Genomic DNA, 25,200 nt, shown 5'->3' on the forward strand with positions numbered 1-25,200 from the left:
CTCGGCAATATTTACCGAAACCCTTAGAAAATAATTTCGCAAAATTTGCATTAAAATATGGTTTTATTATAAGTATGATCATAACTACTAAAGCATGAAAAGTATGATCTAAACTACCAGAAATTAGTTAAATTTAGCGTGTTTCTGGCTCAATGGAAATGTTAAAAAGATTTAAAGAGTTTTTTTTCTCTCGCTGCATTACGGTTCGAAGTATTTATAGTTTAATTATGGTTCAAACTAACAATATTGTGGTTTAAGGTTGCACTGATTTTACTAGTAGAGTACCCTAATAGAAGTGCCTTTGTTATTGGTTTTACCTTGATATCTAAGTCGCACTCAAAGTAACACATGCACTCCCCAAAACATTGGGTAAGCGTTGAACTATAAGTTTAGATCTTTGAACTATAATATGGTGCAAATTCGCTGCAACCTTAATAAGGTGTTAAATTCAACCATAATTGCATGCAATTTAATCTTTCTGAAATTATTTACGCTATGCTATGATACCACTTGAACGAAAACACGTTTAATTTAACACTTCCTATAATTGCTATTATGGCTCAAAGAATTTATGGCTTAATTACGGTTTAAAGTACTGATATTATGGTTTAAAATTATACCGATTTTACTAATAGAGTACTTCAATATTGGTGTGATTGTTATTTGTAGAATTTAATAAGTTCCTTTCAAAAAAATATTTTCATTCTCAAAAAATGCACCATAATATTGGTACCTCGAAGCATAATACGGTACAAATTTACAACCTTAAAGAGGTAGTACTATATTTCTGCTTTGCAGTATATTTAAAACAAATAAGACTAATAATTTCTAATTTTGTTCTGTACTATATTTAAATTGCACTATATTTAAATAGCACTATATTTCTATTCAAGTTGAACAACAATATCGTTAGATCAAATTTAAATTCAATAATAATGTTCAACAAGTTCCGAAATTTTTAAAAGCTAATATATTATACAGGAAAAATATAAATAAATAAAAAATAGAATATATAGAAAAAAATATTTTTAAAGAAAATGTAATATACGGAGAAAACTATATAAGAAATATAATAAATAGAAAGGAAAAAAAAAGATCCAATAAAAGTGGAAATTAGATGGTGCAAATAAAACCACAACCTGAAACACCTGACCGTTTAAACGGTAGCAAAACCAATTTTCTACGAACGATTATAACAACCGCTTTTAAGGGGAACAAAACGTAAAACCTAAGGCAAGCATGATCTAAAAGAAAAAAAGAAAAGATTATGACAATCAACCTCTTAAAATGAACGTGAAAATAAACGAAACAAACTGCTACAATGAAAAACCTGCAATTAATTTTGAGCCTCAGGGTTGACCAGAAATGGAATACACCCCAAGGGGGCAGCGCCCCTCTCACGACGTGACCCTAAAGCCCCCGATCTACTGACAAGACCCCAACTCGATTCATCAGCTCCAGGTTTTGATCAGGGAGATCCTAAAATACAACAGTCCAGTCAATCCTGATTAATGCTAGATAGTTTTTTTTCCCCATCTTTTTTATGGCCACGCACTCACGTTATTTTACTCAAGACAGAGGGTAATTTTTCACCGTATTTGAAGCCTAATTTTTTTTTGTTTTGTTTTGCCTCTCGGTTGGTTTTTCTCTAGAACGTTTTTACCTCGCGTTCGCAGTTTCATTTCGCGATGTCCACTAGTTAGATGAACTCTAAGGTAAACTGCATGTTGCTTTTTTAGATATTGTATTTTTTTAAATTTTTAACTGCTAACCGCGACGAAAACTGCATTGGGAGAGGCGCACACAACGTAAGTAGAAGTTATGTAAATGTTTTGGATTCGCGTGCGTAAGAACAACCGAAAATGACAATTTAATGTCGAAAATCTTTCTTTTATGATTTTGAATGTTTTAAAAGTAGGAATTTAAATAACTGATTGCTGTTACTTATCAGTAATGATAGAGATTGATTAGTGTAATATTGTAAAATTACTCTTAAAAAGGACGGAAATTGCTCATTTAAAAAAGAGATTACAAATGGCGGCATTCTTTTATTTTTTGAAATATTTTTGCTCATGAAACTTCCCAAAAAGTTAGCTGTAACATTTGTCTTATAAAAATATGGCCTTAATATAATTAATAGCATTATTATTTAAATTTAGTTCTCTGAATAGATTGAAAATTTTATAATTTAATCTTGGAAGTCATAATACAGTTTTAAAAAGTGCTTAACTGTTGATTTCAGAATATTATGGGGCTTTAAATATTCCTACTGAAGGCACGAATAATTATATACAGTATTTTAAATATTTAATCATTTATTCTTATTATTTTTAAATACCCATCAGTTTAATTCTTTGTAACATTATAAATGCAAGAGGAATACTCTTAATAAGCTTCATTCTAAATATATCGAAAATATTCTTAATATGTTGCATTCGAAATGCATTAAGAATATTCTTTATTTTTTACATTCTATAAACATGAAGAATATTCCTAATTTGATATATTCTAAATATATAAAGAATATTCTTAATATGTTACAGTCTGTAAAAACGAAAAAAAATCTATAATTAAATAGCTGTTAAAGAAAGAGATTAATAAATAATCTTACATTTCATGATTTTAAAACGAGTTAGAAACAAAATAATAGTAGCGTTCCTTTTAGTTATATGTAAAAGAAAGAAAAAGTAATTTAAATAGTTTTTAGTTAAAAATTAAATAAAAGTGCATTTTATCCTAATTGAGTAAACAAAGAAACCTAATACTGAAATCTGTGATAAAATAAATAACATATTTTTTTATCCGCAATTTTTTATGATTCATATTGATATATTCTTTAAAGATAGGTCCTTATTTTTTTATTATTAGTAGATTTTAATTAATATCATACATTAAAATCTATCAAATTCCTCAAAGAAGATTTGTAAGAATATCATTATTTGTAATTTACGTAGTAATGTAATTTTACATATTCTTATTGCAAAAAGCAATCTAATTCTCCAATGCATTATATTCCGTTAGGGTTTGATTTTTTAAAAAAATTGATTTAATTGCAATGTCAGTTTAATTTACATGGATTCAAGTACTTATAACCGGAATAAGTCAATGGTTGCTAGTTTTAAATGGCAAAAATTTTCTACATTTGTTGCATGGTTTTCAAACAGAACAAAACACTATTACAACTTCCGAAATGAACAGCTTTTTATCTTTTAAACTTTTTATCATTGTAAATCACATTAATAAAATATTAAATTTTGAAATATTAATTATTTTTTTATATTTATTTAAAAGCATAAAAATTTTTTTTAAATTCTATTTTTATATTTTTCTGATTTAAGAACAAATTTGTAATAAAATCAGCAAATAGGAAATTAAATATGAAAATTACTTTATAATATTAGGGCAAAAAAGGAAAGACTGAAGAAAATCCACTCTAAATTAATTAATTGCAATTTTCATATTTTTCGCATTATCGACTTTACCAGTTATTAGAAATAAATAACAAAAGAAAAAGCATGCTAAAATTTTCATTTTTAAATTTATTATTCAGTTAGTATTGTAATAATTTGGAAATTAAAACAATTAAACAATGAAAAAATAGAACAATAGCAAATAATAGAAATAACAAATCGCTACAATAACAAACAAAAAGAAAAAGAAAAAAAATAAAAGCAATAGAAAGCAGCAATAAATACCGATTACCATACTATGCTACATTAATAAATCTATGAAATTAACAAAAATCTAAATTTTGAAACTATTGTACAGATAGATTGTGTATATTTGTTCTTAATCGAACAGAAGCAATACAAAAGAATACCATTATGTTTTTGAAAAATGAATGAAATATAGCCGAAACAAATGTATTCAAATAGTATCATCAAATCTGTAACAAATAACAACAATACCGAAAACTGAAATAATAATAAACGATAACAGTAACAAACAACTAAAATAATCGATAACAATAGTAAACTAAAGCTAAAATAATAAACAAGAATAATATAAACAACTATTATAAACCACTAATCTAATATACAAAATGACAGAAACAAAATATTGGTTTCATGATTTAAAAAATAAATAAATCTAGTAATTTCTAACCTATTAATCTAGTATTAAATAATTTTTCTTCATTCAGTGCTCTATTCTTATGTCAGAGTTAATTTGCACTTTTTCTTCTGAAACAAAAGGGCAACAAAAGAAAATAAGTATATTCAAAAGAATAATCAAAACTGAATTTTTTTTAACGAAAAATAAGAATTATTTATTTAAAGATGTAGTGCAATTTTATCTAAATATCTTCTAATGTATAATGTAAAACATCAAAGTAATTATTAACTTAAAATAACAATATTGTTTAATGCGATATTATAACTTAAAATAATTATTTTTATTAATGTATAAAACTTCCTTTACGTAATAAACCAATTGTTTATTAAAACAAATTTAAATTTCATGTTAAAGTAAAACCCTTTTGTAATAAATAGCCGTAGGATGACGGGGTGATTGGTGTTAAGGATCTCCCATTTTTCGACCAAAAGGCATAGTGGTGGCAATATGGCTAGTGTTGCGCAGCGACCGCCTTTATTTACTAAACGCTCAACTATATGAAGCAGGGAGGGCTTCATTCCGTTGCCGTTGATAGTACCCCAGCCTTTCACAATTGTTTCAGTTTAAACCATTGTGCCATCGTTGTCTTTAAACTCTCATTAGTAAAGAAATTTCTGAGAAAAATTTAACAAAATTATAATAATAATAATAATATAAAATATATGTTAAATTATAATTATCTAATTTCTTATGAAACAAACTAACACTTTTATGTGTTAGTTTTTTACATATTTTTTCTTGCGTTACTGAATTTAATTTACCAAATTAAAATAATAATTAAGAAGCGTGTTCAGTTGTTTCGTAGTTTTGCTTTTGAACAGATATAGAATTCTTTTTTGATTTATTTTAGAAAGGCTTCTAGAACAACACGTACTGGACAATTCTGCGTATCGTCAAATAAACCGAATCATAAATGTTCTAGAATTACAAGAGAAACCATTCTATTCTTTAAAGGTTCATTACTGAGAATAATCAATAATTTCGATTACTTTCTTGCCAAAAATAATGTGCAAAAAATTTCTTAAGAAGGAAATTCGTTAAGCTTTATTCGTGACTAATTTAAAAAAAAAAAAATGCCATAACAACTGCCGTCATATTTCGTTGGCAACTCTTTTTACGACCTTTAACTAATCATTCATTATTTTGACACAATGATATTGAACATCAATGACGCGATTGGCGAAATAAAAAGAATTACACCAAATAATACCTCGCCAACAATACATTTTTTTTTCTACAGTAGCAGCTGATAATCACGCAAAGGTTGTAAAAGACGGGCGTCCAAAATGCGGGGAAATTATATCATCAAGTATAAGTAAGAATGGGTATGCTACATAACCAAATATGCTGTAATGTTTTCTCAACTTAGCTTGGCACCTTGAAAGCAAACACTACGAAACATAATGTTGTAATTTATGGTTCCTTTGTCAAAAGGTGTTGTCGTGTAGTTCTTTTTTATTAGTTTGCAAATAAATGCAACTGATATCTTAGCGAAAAATCGTTTGGGAGCTTCAGTTTTATAACTGAGAAGTTTATGCTACGCGTTGGTTTTATTGTTATTTTTTACGCGTTTTAGCGGAAATAAAAATTCTTTGAAATTATTTATTAATTTGCTTAAGATTTTTCTATATTTATTTTATGATTTAAAAGGGTCCATTTTTTTCTCTATGAATTATTTTGCTTAATTTTTTGAGGAAAAAAAAGAGAATTTTTTTTTTCATTTAGACATTGGAATTGAGAAAATGCTTTTAGAGGTTTTATAAGAACTGCAGTTTTTTTTTCCCTTTAAGATAGTTTTTTAAAATAGTTCCTTAAAATTTCTTTAGAATAGTGTTAGCAGTCTATGTTCTTTAATTAAGTGCAGAATTCTGAATTGTTTTGTGTTTAAGCAGGTAGATTTTGACGTATTTAGTAAGGGATGAAGACTATTTATTTATAAGAAATAGAAGAACTTACATGAAGAAAAAAAATTCTGGCAAAATTACCGTGCTGTACGATGATGAAAATTCTAATAATTTTTATGCCATGCTTTAAAGCATCATGATAATTTACCAAATTTTACCACACTAACCAAATTTGATTACGCTAAACCATATTTCATTGTGAAATGTACCAAAATCATGACCAAGGCACATCTGTAAAAAAAATTAACTATCTATTTGGCGTTCCCATAGAGCCAAAAACAAGCTAAATTTTATCTTATTCTGGTAGTTTTGATCATACTTTTTTTTCAGCGACTGAAGAAGATAATTTAAATTTTTTATTGGCTTTATACGTTATAGGCGTAATATGTTTTTATAGACTTTAGATGTTTTTTCGTTTTTGTTTTTGAAGTAGATATTTCTTAACAATATGGATGACAATGCTGAAAAAGAAAGGAAAAAGAAATAAATAAAAAAAGAGACCGGAAAATTTTTTTTAAAGAATTCAATTTCTCTCAAAATTAAATTAATGTGGCTTCTAATCTAGCAATCACGAGTATTTTTAATTTAATATAACAAATTAAAGTTAACAAAATTGGTTTTAAAAATTGTTTGATTCAGAAAGCAAAGTATTAATAGTTATTTATAAAATATGCACTGATATTAAAATATTTACAATGTCAAATAATACAAATTACAAAAAAATTCCATTTTAAATTAGGAAATTATTTAATTAATACCGTATATCTATCACTAAAATCATTTTGTTTTTATAGTGGGTAAAATTGCACAACATTGTGTTAAAATTAGGTTTGATAATGTTTTATTTTATCAAAAACAACAGGATGCCGTTTTAAAGCTAACTTAATTTTAACCTATTTTATATTTAAGCAGTCTGACTTAATATTCTCTTTGACATTAATTTTAAATAATTTAAAACCACCAGTTTAAATTCAAATTTAATTTAAGTTTTATTAAAATAAAATAATAATAATAATGTGCATTTCATAATCGGAAACGCACAAAAAATTACTTTGCTTATTATTGATAATTAGCTGGTATTATCTCTTCATAATAAGATCAATAAGAGATAAGAAATATATAGTGTTTCCGGTCTTTTATTTTTTTATTTATTTATTTATTTATTATGTGTGTGTGTGTCATTGTAATATGAACAATATATGAAAGTAGGAACAATATTATTAAGAACAATATTGCCCATACCAACCATATTATTATACAATATTAATAAAATGTCACTGATCAAAATTTCTATAAAATCAAAATGTTTGCTTTGCAATCATATTTAAATGATAATTCAAGAGCAGGAATGAATGATTGTCGCTTAATTTTTTAATGAAACGATCATAGAAATTGAATTTAAATTGAATTTCAAATAAATGTTTTTCCCTTCTAAAATAAAATTGATTCATTAATATCTAAATCAGTGAAATTTATTTTTCTATTTATATTTATTATTTTGATAAATTATAATTATGATAATTAATGAGAGTATTTTTCATTTTAAAAACAACGGAATCTAAAATTTTAACTGTAACTCAATTTAGTTCACATATATGTTAGTTATAAATATTTTCAAGTAAGTAAATTAAATCAATTACGATTAGAATAGAAAACATTGCTGATTGTTTTGAAAAGTGGATCAAAACTTACTCAGATAAAGATAATATATATGCTATTTTAATTAAGTCTGCAGCAATAATTTTTGTTATAATAATACTTGTAAAAACGAAAAACGCTGTTATAAAATATATACAATGTGTTTTTCATTTGTGTGTTTTTCATTTGTGTGTTTTTCATTTAGTATATCAAATGTACTTACATAGAAAGTGAGTATAGATTATTTTCAAATCAAAAATTCAAAGACTGTTCATATAATTTAGGAAAAAAATGTCACGCAAATTATTCTTTTGTAATTCGAACTATTTCACAGGTTACTGAATCAACTGTCCTCTTAAATAATTAGTCGAAACATATAATATCATTTGAAAATAAATAAACGACATTTATATTTATTTAATTGGACATTATTATAATGTTTTTACATTTGTATTGTTAATATTATAGTTCTCAATTTTAAACAAAAAAATCACTTAAAAAATTATTTTTAAAGATATAAAACTAGAAAAATTGTATAAATTTCCTTTGATACGCTGAAAGTTGTGGAAATATGAACCGTGGTAACTTTTCCCTGCATATAAAGTATAAATTTTGGAAAAACTTTAAAATAACGCTGATAATATTTTAAAAACACTAACTTAAACATTGGAAAATTTTTGTTTATAAATCCTTACTTTATAGACTACATATTTAAACATAGTTTCCACATGAGTTCTCTAGCACGTTTAAAAATTATGATCAAAGGTTTAGACTTAAATGAAATCGTCTTCTATATTCCTAAACGTTTTTTTTTTTAATTTAGTTCAATTTAAATAACCTTTAAAACCAAAATACACTGTAGAAAAAACAATTAAAAAAATTAAATTATGAGTTTTGCTTAAAAAAATTTTTTTAATAATTTCAAATAAAATTTTAAGCTCAATTTTCAAAAACGACAAGAAATTTTAAATGTAAGCAGAGATTCCTAAATAAAGACGAATTTAGGTAAACAAGTAAATAATACAAGTAAAAATACAACACGAAAGTATATAAAGAAGCTCTAAACACATAGATGTTCCAATAAAATGCATTCTTTATTGTCAAAATTTTGAAATATTTACATTAAACTTTGTTATTATAACTATATCTATTTATATTAAATTTCTTATCATGCAGGAAAATAGAGAAATTGAGTATACTTATAAGCATTAAAATCAAAATTATAAAAACCTAATAAGTTATATAGAAAATACGAATTTTATTTGAAAGATTCTGTTTCAGATATGAAGATGTAAAAAATAATAAAATAAAAACTGATAATGTCAAAAAAACTAATTTTGCTTATTTTGTTTGTTGAATTGTTAAGTTCAACGAAATATTTTGAATTGCAATTTTTTAAACGAACGTGTTTAATATTGATTCGCTGAAATTGCGCAGTTCATCGTCTATATAGTTTTTGGTTCATGACTATGTTATTTTCGAATGATAATTAAAATGGGTTTATTAATTATTTTTTAGTATTATTGTGAGATCTTTCCAGCTAATATCTTGCACTAAATTCAAATGAACTTTTACTGTCATTGGTTCGCAATTAGTGTAAAGTGTTATTTGTTTTTTTTATTTTTTATTTTCATTACAAATCATCTGATTAATATTGTTTGTTGTTGTTTGTTCATGTTAGTTTTCTTAAAAAATAAAAAAAAGAATCATTTTTATTAGAAATTAAAAAGAATAAGGAATAAATATATATATGAAAAAGTACTGTTTATATTATTGGAATTGCTTAAAGATGTTTAATCTTAAATAAAAATTTTCTAAACTGAAAAAGTGCGACAAAATTTGTAATAAAGGGACGAGTATGCTAGAAACAGAAATGTTTCAAAAATAATTTTTTATTATTGATCAATATACTGTATTAAATAATTATATTTGAAATTCATTAAATTCTATGTAAAGGAATCAAAGACACCGCAAATATATGTTATTGTAAGGGAAATAACTTACTAGTTTTAAATAAAAACAATTGTACACAAGGCTATAATTTAAATGCACTTGAGGTCAAAATACGCTTTTTTAAGTCGTCAATTTCAAGTATATAGTCTGTTACATAAATTTGAAAAGACCTAAGCACATATTTTATAGTTAAATCAAATTTGTAACTATTTAATGTCATATTTAAATTTCTTTATTACTTAATGTTATATTTAAATTTTGCTTATATTTAAATTTTGTTTATACTTATAATATTTTATTTAAAGTTTGTTTATTATTTATTGTGAAATAACTGATTATTTCTTCGAGAAGGCTCTACAACTAGCACTATACCACTTACAATACATGTTTAAATTAAATTTAGTTATAGATATAGAGTTCAATACAGAATTCATTATTATAAAAAATTCTATACATGATAATAAATTGCAATAACAAATTCACTTATGAGAATTTTAATTTAGAATTTACTATTAATAATAATTTTAATTACATTTAATTATTTTTTGAAAAAATTGCATCAGTAGTAAGTTAAATAATTACAAATGTGTTAAAATAAATTTTCCTTGAATATGTTAAATACGTTAAAATAAATTTTCCTTCAAATAAATTAAAATTTTAGCATTAAATGTTTTTTTAAGTAGCAAAATTAAATTTTTAGACTGGTAGAAAAGTGCGCGATTTAAAAAAAAACCTAAGCATTTTTTAAATTTAATATTAAAAATCCAATCAAAAAGGTTCTGTTATTAAGGTACATAAAATAGAAAATTTTACTTTTTCTTTTTCAGAATGCAATAGCTTTTTATTTGGTGATGCAAGCGATGAATTTGTCTATCAAAAAGTTCAATAAGTAGCTGTTATTTATGAACTTAAATATTTAAATAACTATCAGGACTCTTTCTATTAATTAAATAGTTATTGTGATTGTATATTTAGAAAATGCTTGCTTGTGAAATATTTATTTAGTAAACGATGATTGTGAAACCTTTATATTATAAATTAAGTTATAATTTGAAAACCTTTTTTAAAAAAAACTAAAAACTACTTTAAATAATTACGAAAAGTCGCCAATTATAGCCAAAACAATTATTACAAATAATTGTATTCAAAGCTCAAATGTAAAAAGAATTGTATGAGAAATAAATATTTATCTGAAAAGTACATTTATTTATGTATAGAAAAGCACAGTGAGACAAAAGTGAATAAAGTATTCAGTTAAAAAACTTATAAAAAATATTTATACAAATAAAATTATTCCGTGGGACCAAAAAAAAATTTACATTTATCAAAATTAAAGCTCTGTATACATTAGAAGGCAAAAATCTACAATCACAATTGGACAAAATGGGGAAAAAATACAATGATGTATGATCAAAATGGGAATAAATCAGAAAAATAATATGATGTATAATCAGAGTAGGATAAATACATTTGGCAAATACAATGTTGAATAAAAAGAATGCGATCTGCACACAGCAAAAAATATTATATGAAAATGGAAAATATGACTTTGCTCATCTGTATTGCTTAGCCTTGGTAACAAATATTATACATTATTGAAAAGTAAAATCATATTTATGAAATAGAAAAATGCAACAGTGTATACAGGCAAATCAAAATCTGAATAATAATTTTTAAACAAGTGCTTATACAAATAAATTACTCTATGCAAGGATAAGACTAAACTCTTAATTGCAAAGTTAATATTCATCAGAAATTTAAAGCTATAAATAAATATAAAAAACGGGAAATATAGAAAATTGCATGTATTAAATGAGAAAAGCACACTATACAATGTTGTATGAAGAAAATAGGATATACATATAGGAAAAAACATATTTTATAAAAATGGAAAACTTGACCTTGCTCTTCTGTAATACGTACCCTCGGTCAGAATCATTATACATTATTGAAAAATAAAATTATATTTAAGAAATAGGAAAAAGCATCGGTATATATAGGATAATTAAAATCTAAACATTAATTTTTCAACAAGTCCTTTTACAAATAAATTACTCTATGCACGGATAAGATTAAACTCTTAATTGCGAAGTTAATATTCATCAGAAATTTAAAGCTACAACTAAATACAAAAAACGGGAAATATAGAAAGTGAGCGCATTAAATGTGAAAAACAGAATAATGTATTAATAAAACATGATAAAATCAAAAAATTCAATAGCGCATTGGATAAAATTAAAAAATGCAATGATATATAATCAAGATATATGATAAAATCAGAAAACATATAATCAAAATGAAATGAGTCTCTTTTTAAAAAAAAATATTATGCTGTATAATGAGAATGTTCACAAAACTATGTAAAAATGTACAAAATGTAAAAATGTCATGTAAAAATGATGAACCCCCTTCAACATACCTGAATCTCCCTTCAACATAGTGATTGAAGTACCATTGAAGATTAGTGAAGTGTTGTTTATTTTCCGTCGTACTACAATAATTTGCTGTTCTATCTTGGTTAGCTGTCTACTCAAACATTTTACATTATCGCGAAAACAGCAATTCGGCTATCCAGGCCGATAAAAACGTAATGGTTGCCGATAGATTTATCGACGCGGTGTAGGTTCAATCTAACCCCGCTGAGATTGAAGTTTGTTTCCCGTTGTCTTTACAATTTATATCGCCGTAAATAAAATTAATTCTGTTAACGTTTATTGCGTTCATTTTGCACACATTTATAATTCTGAAAACTTTGATGTTTGGTTTTTCTGATACAACTAATTGTTTTTAAAAATTGTTAATAATGACATTGAAATATTAATAATTATTGTATTATTAGTAAACAAAAATTTAGATGCATTTTTTCCTCAAGGAATGTAGGAAAAAAATATTTAATCTTATTTATCGCTGAAAGTTTTGAAAATAATTTTTATAATATTGACCCACGAAATTAGTATAGCATATTCTAGTAATATTACTAAAATTTTAAAGGCTTTGCATTCAAAGATTGTTAGATTTTAAGATTGAGGAAATAAAAAATATGCCTGAGGGAAAATAAAAATAGACTTGTTTTTATTGCAAATGTTAAAGCGTAGAAGCATTATTGAATTAATTAAAATTAGTGTAACCAATTATTGTAACTAAAAGATATCGTATTTATCGCTGAAAATTTTTTAAATGATTTTTATAATGTTGCTGTTTTTCCACCCGAAATTCTAATAATATTACTGAAATTTTAAAAACCTTACATTCAAAAACTTAGAGAGATAAAATTATATTTAAATAAAATGGAACGGTAACTTTGATTTTTATTGCAAATTTTAAGATTTAAATGAATTAATGAATAAACTAATTTGACTAAAACTAGTTTAACTAATTAATTTAATTAATTTAACTAAAAAAGAAATATAATCGTATTTATTGCTAAAAACTTTTAGAATAATTTTTATAATATTACTATTTCCCCCCACGAAATTAGCTTAGCGTAATCTATTAACATTACCTAAATTTAAAAAATCTTGCATTTAAAAATTTAAAGAAATAAAATTACATATTAAATGAAACTAACCTTAATTTTACTGAAAAAATGTAAAAGCGTAAAAGAATTAATGAATTAACCAATTTAACTAAAATTAGTTTAATTAATTAATTTAACTAATTTAACAAAATGATAAATATAATCAAATCGTTGAAAACTTTTAAACTTATTTTTATAATATTACTGCTCTACCCCACAAAATTAGTGTAACGTATTCTAATAATTTTAGTAAAATTTTAAAAACCTTTTTAAATGAAAATAAAACTAACCTAGATTTCATTGTAAATGTTAAAGCATAAATGAATCAATTAACTTAACATAAATTCTTGGAAAAACTAGTTCAAATTTGAACCATAATATCGCCACCTTATATCATAATGCAGGACCAATTTTCAAAAATGACAGTAAGATGTTAAAATAAACTATGTTTCCGTTTAAATTGAAGAGAAAAATTATTATATAATGAAATTACATAATGATATGATTCAACCTCCCACCTTAATTAATAAAGTTGCAGCAGAATTGGACAAAATTATGTCTTATAGCGTTCTTAAGTTTCTGACAGCGTATTAAATAATCGTTATTTCTATTCTGATTTTTATTTCGAAATTAAATATTATCTCAGGATTTCTCTTCCTTGAATGTGTGGTGTGTCTACCACTACAAATATTAAATACCAATTCACTAGTATATAAGACATGTTAACTCGATTCTATGTCGGAGAACCTTTTTATAGAAGAAGGTTGACATTGTCGAAACACTCGCTCCGTTTTGGACGTGATCTGAACATGCCTGCGTCGACAGGCGCGTTCACTTCAATTTGAACATCTCTTCAATTTTAACGATAGATGATCCACATTGAACATTTGACTTGCTGTTTGGGACAGCGACATTGTCCTCATCACGCTGTTGTTACTCAATCAGATCACACACATCGTCGGCATGTATACACTCTCGACTGCTAATGGAAATACAGGAGTGACCACTAACGTGAACTTAATACAGCTCTCACGATCAGCACTCAGAAGCCGGTGATCTTAATACAGCTCTCCAGACTTCTCATAGATAAAATTCTGGTGAGGAATACTGTGGTGCGTCTATCACTATAGTTATTAAATTCCGATTCACTTGTATATAAGACGCGTTAAAGCGATTCTATCCTGAAATAGCTGTTAATAGCTGACGGTTGACATAGTTGGTATAGTCCCACAAATGTATATGTTTCACTTTTCCGAATTACAATTTAAATTTCCATCATAATCTTGTATCACAGTCAAATGATGCAAAGATTTAATTTGTTTTACATTATAATATGATAATGCATTTTTCTTTTTTTCTTACACAGTTTGAATGTTGCTATTAATCTGTACTACGCTAAAGAACAACCAATCAAACTAATAATTTATAATTTACCTAGAACAACATATAATATTTTTATGAGTAACTAATAATTTTTTAATATTTTTTCTTCAATGAAATTAAATATACTAATAAAGGAAATCGAATGCCTTAAATATTTTGTTATCCACCATCGCGTTATTTTTTTTTTTTCAATATAATCTATCTTTTTTTAATTAATTAACTTTTTTTTTTATTGTGGAACTATTTTATTATTGTACATTTTATTTAAATGTCCTCGAAACATTCATTTTAAACTGATTCTGTCATAGAAATTACGTATTAAATTTAGACATAGCAGTATTTTATGTAATACTTAAAAAAAGAAAAACTTCAATATGATATAATATATCATATCACGTAATATAAAAAACTATCACAAAAAATTAAAGAAGTAATAATTTTTTACAATATGACATATATAGCCTATCTACTAAAAAAATTATGAAGTAAAAAACTTGACATAATGCATCATATAAATAACAGACAAAACAATCCAAACATTTATTAAAGATTGATATAATGTATCATATTGTGGAAAATATAAATTAAATAAAAATCTCAAGAAACTGAAGCGATGAAATACTGTATGCTTAAAAAACTTCATTGGCTTCAAAAATATGCAGATGGAAATAAAAGTTTAAATGCTTTGAGCTCTCAAAAATAGGAAACCATTCTCAAGACCCATTCTCTTGAGAATGGGATCCTATTTTTGGGCACTTGAAACAATTCAACATTTATTTCCATCTGCATATTTTTGGAGCCAATTAACATTTATAATCAAGTTATATTCTCAAAACAGTTATAATTAATCTTTTTTTAATGTTTAAGGCATGCTATTAAAGACGATAATACGATTTATCACAAGTTATTATTTCTTTCGCCTTTCCATTCACGGTTACAAATTAAAAATAAATAATATTTTAATCATTCAAACATGGAGAGAAAAATTCTGTTAAAATTACCGTACCGTTTAGTAACTACATTTCTAGTTAGAAAAACCATAATTTTAGTATTAAAACCTAAATATACGGTATTTACGCCATTCCATTTGGTGTTTTTTACCAGTCATATAATAAAGGTTTACCGGAAATTTTGGTTTTTAAAATTATACCTCTTATTACCACACATTTAGTAAAAAATACAAGACTGAAAAGTAAATTTATTCGAATAAATGGTTTTTTATGTCGTGCTCCAATGTATCATGATAAATTTTCATATTTTGCGACATTTACCAAATTTTATCTTATATTGCAACTTTATCGTTAATTTTATCAAAATCCTTACCAAATCGCATCAGTAAAAATTACCGAGCTTTCTGATGTTCCCATAGAGTCAGAAACACGGTAAATTTTACTCTATTCTGGTAGCTTTGATCATACTTTTTTTAGTGAATGTTAACAAACTAGATTAAGTCTGTAACTCACTTTCAACCAGATAATTTATGAATTTTTTTAAAAATTAAATTATGCATTTCAAAGATTTTATTAACTGACGTCACTTCTTCAGATGTATGTTCAATATTTTTAAATGTATATCTGTATATTAAGTATATTAATAAAAGCATAATTTAATTTATTTGCTAAAATACATTTTTATGAAGCATCTTTAGAATAACTTTATTATAATTGTTATAATTGTAATACATTATAACTGTTTAACTTGCTGCTGTTTTATTGTTTCAGCATTATTAAATTTTTAAATTGAAGATCTCACATTACATTTGAAATGAGTTAAAATTTGTTTTTGGTTAATATCACTTTGATGGTTAAATTAAAAACCAATATAAAATGAAGAATTTTGATATTTACTTACGTTTCACGTAATTGCTTTTAAAAATACATGAAATTTTTTAAAGATTATTTTAAACATTTCTTAACATTATTTATTTATATAGAATGATATGTATGACTTAAAAGAAAATATTTTAATATTTTATTTTCAAATTAGTATCATTTTATAAATGCAACAAATGACGATACTTCTATTCAGAATATTTTACAAAAGACAGCACGATTCATTTTTAAGCTATTCCTTAATTAGTAAAATGGTAATTAACGATATATGCAATAATTAATAATGTATTTAATTTATTGTTAAAAAAATACTATAATTGAAATGAAAATAAAAATAAAAGACAGGTCATCATAAACAACATTCAAAACTTAATTCATTTTTGTAATAATTGAAATGTCTCACAAAAGTGCTTGTGGTGGGGAGAATTATTTCAAAATGCTTCCAATAATCAACTTATTTCATTGTTTTTGTTTCCATCTTTTCAAAATTATGAAAAGGTGAAGAAAAGATAACTAAATCATTCATTCTCTCGTCATTTTTCATTCTTCTCTTGACAGTTCAATGATGCACTAGTGACCTCTCGTGATTCAAAATGAAAACAAAAAAATAACAAGAAATTATGATCAAGATGATTCTTCTCCATTCCAAGAGGGGGGGGGGAAGCACTTATATAAATATTACATATATTGTTTTTTAAATTTTTAAAAATATTAATAAATGTTTAAAAATATTTTTGAAATATAAATTTTTAACAAGCAAGTACGCAATAAAGAATACGTTTAATCAGTAATTCGAAACAATTTCAAACTTGATTAATAAGCTTACCTTTTAGATTAATATATTTAAGAAATTACGACTTAATCTGCGATAAAGGGAATTTTAAAGTTAACAAATTATGTATAAATTTATTCGATTTTTCAAGTTAATAGTTTCTCTCATTGCATATATCATTATTGGCAGCATTATTGAAACTCGTTAAAATACTTACCACGTTTGTTTATTTAAATATATTCTTTTTAATTACAGATTTTTAGCAAGCTAAGGAAATAGGCAAAAAAGATTAACAATTAGAAATATTTTATATTTAATAAGTAATAAACCTTCGAAACAATACATTTTGATTTACAATCTATCTAATAAACCTAGTAAGATTTAGTTTTAAAAAAAGAAATAAAAAATCTTTTATCTGGAATATAGCATTCAATTTCGGTAAGTAATTCGAAAATTTAACGATAGATAGATTTTTAATTGATAGTTTATAGTATTGTAACTAAATATTACAGAATGAAAAATTCTTTTTTTAAAAAATTGTATTGTTTTTATAAATAAAAATAGTCAATAAAAAATGTTCTTTGTTTACAAAATTCTTTTGCACTATAAAATAGTTCAGTATTTTTTGTTCTTATGATGTATGAACTATTCTTTTTAGATTTTTTCTGGAATATAAGAGGGAAAATATTGACTAGAGAAAAATGTCATATAGCTTTAATAATTAGTATTTTTACTCAAACTAATATTTTCCATGTTATGAATTATTATGTAATTTTCACAAATGTATCAAACTATTACTTTAAACATGTCAAGCATCAATATTTTAAATTGAAAATCAATGTACGAAATTCCATAAAATTATCCTTTCACCAGTTTGAGTTTTATATTATCAGATATGATTTAATCATTATACGTAATAATAATTATTTTTATTTCGCATCATTATTCAATTTTTGAAAAGAAAGTAGTAACCATTACTACACAGAGAAAAATAATTAGGGTCAGCATATGATAAAATTTACAGTGTTTTGGCTCAGTGGCATCTCCAAAAGACTCCGCAATTTTTGCTGAAGAGCTTGGGTAATGATTTTGGTAAAATTAACAGTAACATATGGTTTCATAATATGTAATAAAATTTGGTAAATGTGGCAAATTTGGTAATTTTATCGCTATAAGTTAGAGCATTTCATAAAAACAATTTATTCGGTTAAATTTACTTCTCAATTTTTTGTATTTTTTTACTAAATGTATGGTAGTAGTAAGAACTATAATTTAGAAAACCAGAATTTATGGTATACCGTTACCAGGCGAACCGGTGGAAAACCAGGTGAAAAATTACCAAATGAATGGTTTGAACACTGTACATTTTGTTTTTAATAACCAGAATTATGCTTTTTTTACAAGAAATTTTGACATTCAGTACAGTAATTTTATCAGAATTCTTTTTCCTTCTGTATGAAATATCTAAATTATTAGTATTTTGTCCCATGTATGCATAGAGATTTGCTAGTTTTGATACATACTTCTCAACAGTGTAAGTTTAATGGTCGTATTTTAATTTACGACGAGGTAGAGTAATCTGACAACGATATGACCTATATATATTTACGAGAATAACTATTAAAATATAAAACAATGATTAAAGATAGAATTATTCAGTGTAATAATTACGGTTTAATTTGTGAAAAAATAATTTTATGACAGAAATCATTCTAAACATTAGTAGGTCTACTAAAAAATTCAAAAGAAAGATCAAAGAAATTTGAAAGAATTACAAACCAACTTGAATATTTTTAAGTTTCATGATACGTCTTTTTAAATCGATTAAATTGACAAATAATTCTTGAAATTATGAATTTGTCCGAATTATGTTACTCTGATTATGATTTTTTTTTTTATGATTTTTTATGATTTCTTCCAAACTTATACAATGTACTTATGTTTGCAATTCATAAAATTAATCTAAACAATAAGCAATAATATTTTTAAGAGTAATAATAAATACAAAAAGTGCAAATTAAATAACTTACCTGGGCTTTTTTTTCACTAGATTATTTTAATTGCTCTTTTCAGGTATGTTTTTAGTTAAACAAGTTCTATAAGCTTTAACGTTTGTTACGTACCTGCGTGATATAGTTATCAAGTATGACATGACATATTTAAAAATAACAACATCTATAGATTAATGTAAGTGAACCTAAATAATTGTGTTTACATAAAAGAGCAATACTATTTAATCGTTTAATGTTACTTAACATCTACAGAGTTTCCCAAAGTATTTTTGAATTTTTAATATTACATATATTTCTTATAAGCAAAAATAAATCAATTTTACGCTGCGATATTTTACAAAATCCCGCCTGGCTGGTACAAAATCCTTTTTTTTAATAAAGTTTTTGAAAAATTATATTTTAAATAAATAAATAAAATACCGAAGAATTTTACACCTACAGATTAGGGTTCCATGAAATAACCTTGAAAATTACTATTTCAAAAAGCTAAAAAAATATATAATAAAATTCTCAAATATATCTTTAACTTTTAGAAATGAACCTGAAAATTAAATAATTAAATAACTTTTTAGTTTCTGGACAAAAATTTCTACGTAAGTTTCCTTTTTTTTTTAATTGTGATAAAACTAAAAGGGAACCTCTATAGAGATTAGTTAGTAAGTTAGTTTAAATTTTTTGTGCCAAAGAAGGCTATACCGCGCTTAACACTTGGTCAAAATTAAAAGTCTGTTTAAAAGTTTTGGAAGTATCTAGTGTCTTTAAGATATTCAGGAAGATTTCTATGCGGATTGTCTCCAATTAAACTCAATAATTCTGGATATTCACAGTTAAACTATCGTCGTCTCTTAGTTTTAAAATTGGAAGACTAGGCTAGAATGTGCTTTATAGTTAATGGTTCTTCTGCAACTGGGGCAAACAGGTGCTGGTTCGTTCAGTAAGAGGTGACTATGAGTCTTCTATAGAAATTAAAGCTACAAATTAGTTGTCTAATAATTCAGTTATTCGTCAAATTTATCGTTCATACAAGACATTTTTTTAACCAATTTTAAATCAGTCATCTTTTAACTTAATGAAAATTGTTTTTTAAAGTTAAACAAGATATTATAGTTAAACACATAGTGGGTTATATATTCCACTTCGTGTAAGATAGGTTGAAAGAAATCTTAACTATTCTGAAAGTTTACAACTACTCTTCTGACAAAATTCATTTACTGCAGTTAAGTTTTTGCCCCTATGTTGCAAATCATCAAAATAGAACCAGAAACATTCCAACACATTCCAAAAGATTAAAATTCCATTTTTTTTCCACTATCGTCTGCTATGATTGCGTTAAAAAAATTAAAAAAAGAACACTCATCTGAAAAAAAAAATTTATTTTTTTATTAATATATCTATTTTCCTTCGGTTCTTTGTAGAACCTGTACCTTTTCGGCATATCTGGCCAATCAGAGACTCAATCTTGGGGAGGGGATGGAAAAAAAGAGGGGTCGTCACGTGACAGCAGGTGTTTCCCGCCCTGCGGGGTAGCTGAAACAAAAAAGTGAATAAATAAAAAAGGAGGATTGCTGTGCTTAGCGAATGACAATGTAGAAGTCACGGTTGAAGTCAAAGCTAAAAAATTTCTCGGGGATCTGTAGTAATGATAAAAGTTATAAAAAAGCCTCATAAAAATGATAAAAAAACTGACTCGTTTTTACTTTTGTGGTATTAGGTGAAGGTGAAATAATTCTAGATAGGTGGTTAACTAGCGTAATAGCCAACGTTTTTAAAGCTTCTTATCAATCTGAAGTGCAAACAGATTTGCTTCTGTGGTTTTTATTGTTTTGTTAAAGAATTTTTTAGCAACTATGCGTTCACGTGTCCTTTACAGTGTTTTAAAAAGTCGTTTTAAGCCGATTATCTTAGCGAAACTCGCTTTTTAAGTTAGTTAAAAATTATTAATTAGTTGTTTTCAATGTTTAAATCACTCAAAAAAATATTTCAGACAATTAAAAAAAACAGTTATTGTTATGTTAGTGCTTACCCTAAATAAAAACGAGGAACAATGTTTTACATTTACTTTACTGTTTGTTACAATGATGATACAAGTTTCCTAACTAATTAAATTATAGAAATCAAGAGTTCAATGATGAAGAGTAATATAATCATTAATCACTTGAATCATTGATTCTATGAAGAAATTAATAACTTCAAATTCATGAATCATATCAACGATTTGGAAATAAATTCCAATTTTTGGAAAATGGATTATTATAGAGAAGTGATGCCAACAAATCAATGATTTTTATAAAAAGATAAAAAATAATTGTGTTTAGTGAAGTGAATCAATACAAATTAAATCAAACTAATCAATGATTTAGTAACAAACTACGGTTTTTTAAAAATGAATCCTCATGGGAGATTAAATCCAACAAATCAGCGAGTTAATACACTTTACGTTTGCTTTGCAAGGTGCAATTAAATATTTTGACTTATTGATAAAAACGCACACAAAATCTTTGCACTTTTTTCATCAAACAAATCAACAATTTAGTAATTTATTTTGGTTTTAGAAAAATGAATAATCATGAACTATTAATAATCGTAGAATCAACGATTTAGTAAAATTTGAACAAGAATATTGTTTGACTTGTTGACATAAGCATGCACAAAAACTATTACAGTCTTAAAAAAGTTCAAAATATGGCACGCAAACTTAAAATATATGACTTTTTTAAAATCTGGTAACTTAGAAATAATTCGATCAATAGCATTAAAATTTTGTAGTTCGCTATTCAAAATTACATTCTTTGAAACAATGTAAAAGTTTTTTGTAACTTTTTTTTTAAATTTTCTTAACTATTATTACAAAAAATAAAATATATGATCGCAAAAATTTTTTGTATGGAATTACATGGATAAATGAATTCAATCATTACGTGTAAGTATTTTTCGATGGTGTGCTAAATTCTCTCGAGATCTGACGAAATACGCAAAAAGTGGTGCTAACATTAAGGGATTAAAATTTTCTATATATCCCCTACCTCCTATCTCCCACGATTTATCTCCTAAGGTACGTTAAATTTTATGAACAAAAAACCCGATGCACCGTAATTTTTACAGTAAAATCACTGAATAACTGTAATTAAATAATTATTACTGTAAAAATTTATTTATGATATTTCCCGGTAAAATGGATTTTACGGGTACTACACTTAGGGAGTCAATACTTTTTACCTTAAATGGATCCGCAATTTTTTACAGAGTACGTGAAAATCTAATCATTAGATGAAAATTTATTCAGGGAGTTCGCTTTTTCATTTCGCGTACTGTTTATATTTAACTTGAAACAATAGTCCTATTACTAACTATCCTAGTTATGATTTTTAGGCAATTAAAGAAGCAACTGCATTAAATTTTTAATCTCTAAGAAACAAGCCAAAAGCATGGTAATCAAAAAATATCTCTATTTAAAATTTATAACTAAACTCTCCGAGCCAGGTATATAAATATTTACTGACATTTTTCGTCTAGTTCAATATTGTGGCTTTAGTCATCGCTAAACTATTATATTGAACCAGTTTATGATCTACCTTATGATGTTTCCATTAAAAATGAACCGTATTATCCAGCTATAAAATTTATGGATTACGGTACGGTGGGAATTGATTTCTTTTCTTTGTTTTCACTAATATTTTCACATTTGTTTTCACTTTGTTTTCACATTTGATAATTTTTTCGTTCATATTGTACGATTTACCGACAGTTATTACTGCACATTTAGTGCCCAACCGAACTGTGCATAGGTCAGAGTGCTGACCTCCTGACAGTTCTGGGTTCGAATCACAGAGAAGGGATGGATGTTCTTTTATTCTCTATAGTATCTATCCTTTGCTGTGTTCTTACTTTGTACCACCTAATAGGGTGCCCCTGAAAGAGTGACCAACAAATCTGCCTTACGGATACCTGAAAGACGAGTATCAAACGGGTGGGCATGGAAAAAATACAAAATTGAAAATTAAATTTAACCGAATAAATGGTTTTTATACTATGCTCTAAGGTGTCATGATAAAAGTACAGAATTTTACTACATTTACCAAAATTTATCACGTATTATAAAACCATATTTATTGTAAATTTTACCAAAATTATTATCAAAGCGGTTCTGTAAAAATTACCGAGCTTTATAGCTTTCCCAAAGAGTTAGAAATGCGGTAAATTTTACCATATTCTGGAAGCTCATACTACATTTTTTTTCTCAATGTGGAGATTGCTACAGACTTTATAAATTTTATTTTAAAAAATTGTAAGATTCTATTCCTTGTTCTAATTCCTTGTTATTATGCATAGATATTTTAAGTTCATATGGTTACATTATAACCATGGCTCACCATGGTTACATTATAATAATACAAAAAAAAAAAAAATTTAAATTTCTTTTACTTTTGAAAAATTATTATTTTGCAATACAATAATTTCTTTTACTATTGTATTGCGCCGACTGCCTGATTTTTTAGACTTTTTAGAAAACATCATTTAGAAAATAGCAGTGGAATTATTTTTTATAAAGATACGGTCCCTCGTGATACGGAATTAATGTTAAAAAAAGAAGAGTCTGATCCATACAAAAAGAGAGAGGAAATGGTTTTCGTCGTACCCCATCATTAGGGTTCTTGACGGGGAACACTAGTGGCTGCCATTTCTACAACCGCACACCGTATTTAACCAATCTGAATTTTGGAATCATTTCTACGGGTCGATTAACTAAGAGAGAGAGACATGCTGAATTGCAAGATTTTTTGAGCGACAGGGATTTAAGTCATGCAGTAAAGAAATTCCCATTTAAAGTTTTACAAATAAATGAGTAATTGCGAAGAATTTTTTTTATTTTATAGGAATCCATAATGAAAGATAAGTTTAAAATCATGCTATGCTTGTACAAATTTAGCAAAATTAAACAATAATTTCAATGGTAATTAAACATTAAAGAATTTAGCAAAAGTAAACAATTATTTACTGTGGATTAAAGTTTTTTTGAACGACAGAGATTTAAGTCATGAAATAAAGAAATTGTCGCTATTGCAAATGAATAAGAAATTACGAACGAAAATTTTTATAAAAAATCGAATCGATAATAAAAAATGAGTTTAAAATGTCATATTTGTACAGATTCAGCAAAATTGATCCATAATTTAAACAATTATAAATTTAGTAAAATTAAACAATTATTTAAACAGTAAAACATTAACAAATCTAGCAAAATTGAACAATCATTTACTGTGAGAGAGACTTGCTAAATTGAAGACTTTTTGAGCGACAGAGATTTAAGTCATGAAATAAAGAAATTGTCGTTAAGTATTGCAAATAAATAAGTAATTTCGAAGAAAAATTCTTTTAAAAAAAGGAATCGGTAATGTTTGAAATGATGCCATATTTTTACTAATTTAGCAAAATTAAGCAAATTATTTACTGCGAGAAAAACATGTTGAATTGAAGAATTTTTGAGCAACAGGGATTTAAGTTGTGAAAAAAAGAAATTGTTGCTTTAAGTATTACAAACAAATATTTTCTTTCTTTCTTTTTTTTTTTTTTTTTTTTTTTTTTTTTTTTTTTTTTTTTTTTTTTTTTTTTTNATGATGCCATATTTTTACAAATGTTGTTAAGATAGCAAGCAATTGAAAAGATTTATAGAGTATTTTTTAATGGTTTATCGATCACCTGCTATCCATTATTTCTACATATGTGTTAATAAATAAATAAATTGATGAACTAGAAGGTAAAATACAGCATTGGATTTGAAAAAAAAACCTATATACTCCAATGATTAATGACCTAACTTGTCTTGATATCATTCCATGTTGAAATAAGGTGATAAGTTCTTCATTTTACATGAAAATGTATTTCGCAAAGCTTTATCTTGTCTAATAGAAAATGATTAGGGAATTAAATTAATTTTTCAATTTAGTTTTTTTTTATATAAATTTGCTTACTGTAAATTGACTATTAAAATTATACTTGTACAACGCAATTTTTCCATGCATTTCTATCTTTATATTATAAAAGAAGTTAAAATAAAATTTAATTCCAAATTTTTCAA

At 25.4% G+C, this 25,200-nt stretch overlaps 2 long non-coding RNA genes across 2 annotated transcripts in view; one reads left to right on the forward strand and one right to left on the reverse strand.

Annotated features, from left to right (window-relative positions):
- Window positions 1-12,331, reverse strand: part of LOC139426304 (uncharacterized) — a 124,228-nt gene extending 111,897 nt beyond the window's left edge. Inside the window, exon 1 of the long non-coding RNA XR_011637543.1 lies at window positions 12,024-12,331. This is a non-coding gene — a long non-coding RNA (uncharacterized lncRNA). The remainder of the gene's footprint in view (window positions 1-12,023) is intronic.
- Window positions 1,480-25,200, forward strand: part of LOC122268764 (uncharacterized) — a 37,868-nt gene continuing 14,147 nt past the window's right edge. Inside the window, exon 1 of the long non-coding RNA XR_006224680.2 lies at window positions 1,480-1,808. This is a non-coding gene — a long non-coding RNA (uncharacterized lncRNA). The remainder of the gene's footprint in view (window positions 1,809-25,200) is intronic.

Source organism: Parasteatoda tepidariorum, chromosome 8 (assembly GCF_043381705.1).
Source record: "Parasteatoda tepidariorum isolate YZ-2023 chromosome 8, CAS_Ptep_4.0, whole genome shotgun sequence".
Classification (NCBI taxonomy): domain Eukaryota; kingdom Metazoa; phylum Arthropoda; class Arachnida; order Araneae; family Theridiidae; genus Parasteatoda; species Parasteatoda tepidariorum.